Source organism: Suncus etruscus, chromosome 10 (assembly GCF_024139225.1).
Source record: "Suncus etruscus isolate mSunEtr1 chromosome 10, mSunEtr1.pri.cur, whole genome shotgun sequence".
Taxonomy (NCBI): Eukaryota; Metazoa; Chordata; class Mammalia; order Eulipotyphla; family Soricidae; genus Suncus; species Suncus etruscus.
In genome coordinates this window covers 17,829,299-17,831,862 of record NC_064857.1, presented here as the reverse complement: position 1 = coordinate 17,831,862, position 2,564 = coordinate 17,829,299, and the positions used below count along the sequence as shown (strand labels likewise).

At 33.5% G+C, this 2,564-nt stretch overlaps 1 non-coding gene across 1 annotated transcript; it reads left to right on the top strand.

Annotated features, from left to right (window-relative positions):
- Positions 1 to 1,779: 1,779 nt before the first annotated feature.
- LOC126021155 (small nucleolar RNA SNORA51) lies at positions 1,780 to 1,912 on the top strand. The gene has a single exon (XR_007499764.1). It is a non-coding gene; the product is annotated as a small nucleolar RNA SNORA51 (small nucleolar RNA).
- Positions 1,913 to 2,564: the final 652 nt, after the last annotated feature.

The window sequence follows — 2,564 nt, the reverse complement described above, 5'->3', positions numbered from 1 at the left end:
CCAGGAGCGATTTCTGAGCATAGAAATGGGAGTAACCCCTGAGTGCTGCCGGGTGTGACCCAAAAACAAAAACAAAAAACAAAAAAAAAATGTCCTCTGCATGCCTATGTTCATTGCAACAGTAATCTGGAAATAACCTGGGTGTCCAACAACAGATGAGTGGCTAAAGAAACCCTTGTATGTATGTGTATATATATATATATGTATGTATATATATATACATAATGAAATACTATACAGCTATTAGGAAAAGTGAAGTCATGAAATTTTCCTATACATGGATGGACATGAAAACTATTAAACTGAGTTAAATAAGTCAAAGGAAGAGAGATAGACACAGAATAGACTCATTCATCTGTGGAATTTAAGAAAAATAAAAGACTGTATGGTAATAATACCCAGAGACAACGTAGAGTATATTTAATGACTGAAACCCAACTATGAACATTTTTGTAACCAGTGTTTAAATCATTTTTAAAAACCAGCTATAGTTTTTTTTTAATTTTTATTGTGATCATAATGGCTTACATATCTTTCACAGTAGTATTTTAGGTACATATTAACATTGAATCACCAAATTTGTCCTCCCCCCATCCCAGTTCCCTTTCTGAAACCCATATACTGTCATTGGAACTAAAAAGAATAAGAAAAAGGGGAGAATAAAATTTGGTGACAACTACCAAAAAAAGAAAGAAGAGAGAAAAAAAAAAGAAAAGAAAAATGGAAGAAAAAAAATGGACCCGGCAAATAAAAATAAAAATAAATCTCTAAATAATAACCACAAGTGTGAAAAAGAAAGAGAAAAGTGGAAGAACAAAGAGAAGGAAAATAAAGTCAAAAACTAATAAATCAAAACAAAACAAGAAAAAGTATGGGTACTGGAGTGGTAGGGTTTGGCATTCCCCCACATTTTTTTTTTTTTTTGCATAGGCACAGTAAGCATTGGGGAAGAAAGGGGATTCCCGTGGTCTAAGAGATTCAAGGTTTCTCCATCCTTGAAGCATACCATCATGGGATCAACCCCATGACGGGTGGAATAGATGCTCAATCTACAACAAGCTGTAAAGCGGAGAACAGTTGCACTAGCATACTGGGGGGTAGGGGAGGGAGATATGGGATGCATACTGGGAACAGGGGCGGAGGGAGGACAGCACTGGTGGTGGGAATGCCCCTCATTCATTGTCTCTATGTACCATAAATTATGCAGTGAAAGATTTGTAATGCACTTTGGTCACAATAAAAATTTTAAAAAAAGTAAATTAAAATATTCTTTATATTGTTAAAAAAAAAAGAAAGAAAAAGAAAGCCATATACCCCACCGTCACCCCCCAGGCTGCTAGAGTAGGTGGACCCCTCTTTGTCTAGCTTACTATTAGTGGTCATATATCTGTTTGGTCCTGGTACCCTCCCTTGTTTCCCCCTCTATTTAAGAGGCGGAGCTAGATAAATAGAGTTATGTAAAAACCAGCTATAGTTTCTATAAAATTTCTTTTAGAATAGGATAATGTCAACTAACTGGAGGGCCCAGCTCCTGACATGAAGCTCACCACAGAAATCGTTTAGTGCAGTCACAGAAATAATTACACTGAGAACTATCATAACAAAATGTAACTGAATGAGGGAAGTAGAAAGCCTGTCTAGAGTACAGGCCTGTGTGGGGTGGGGAGAAAGGACACTTGGGATATTGGCCATGGGAATGTTGTTGCACTGGTGAAGGATTATATATATATTAATATATATATTATATATATATAATAAAAATCAAAAAAGAAAAGATAAGGCCTCCCAATTCTTACCACAGGCTATGTTCTTTACACTGACTGTATAAAAAGAGGAAGTACAGTAAATGCACCTCATGTACACCTCAACCCAGGCCCTTTGCCTGATCTGTATTGTGAATTGGGGGACAAAAAAAAATGTCAACTAAAATGGCTAACATGGCTGACTTAAATTTAATAGTAAATAAACCTTTCCCATATATAATTACATATTTAATATATATAATGTTTTCTTTTATAATTGCTAGATATTAATTTCCAAATTTTTCCTTAGAGTTTAAGTATCTGGTGGTTTGGTTATTTAATATTTACCTTTGTTTCTAGAAAGTTGTTGCTTTAAGATGCTTAGAAGCATTGCTTTTCCCTGTTTATTTTATTATTTTTAAATTATACTTTATAAATATGATTCTGTATACTTTTAGCTATTGATTAAAACTGGTATAAAATAACTTTATGTAAAAATAATATTCTCTATAGCAAGTCTTTTTTTTCTTAGTCCCCTTAGTAGTAAATTATTCTTTGTTCAATATGTTACTGTTATCTACTTGATTTTTAGTTGTAAATTATGCTAAGGCACTCCTTAGCAAAGTGTTTTGAATAATTAGTAGCCTATCATGTGAATTTTTATTATTTGGACTAGTGACTAAAATGGACATTAATTATTTTGTTGTAAAACAAAGTCTTCTACTTCAAACTCCTCTACTAATGGCTTCAGCAATTTAATGATTTCATTATACTCATTAGCACTGCCATTTATACTAGAATGCCAGCAGTTAACCAAAGAAA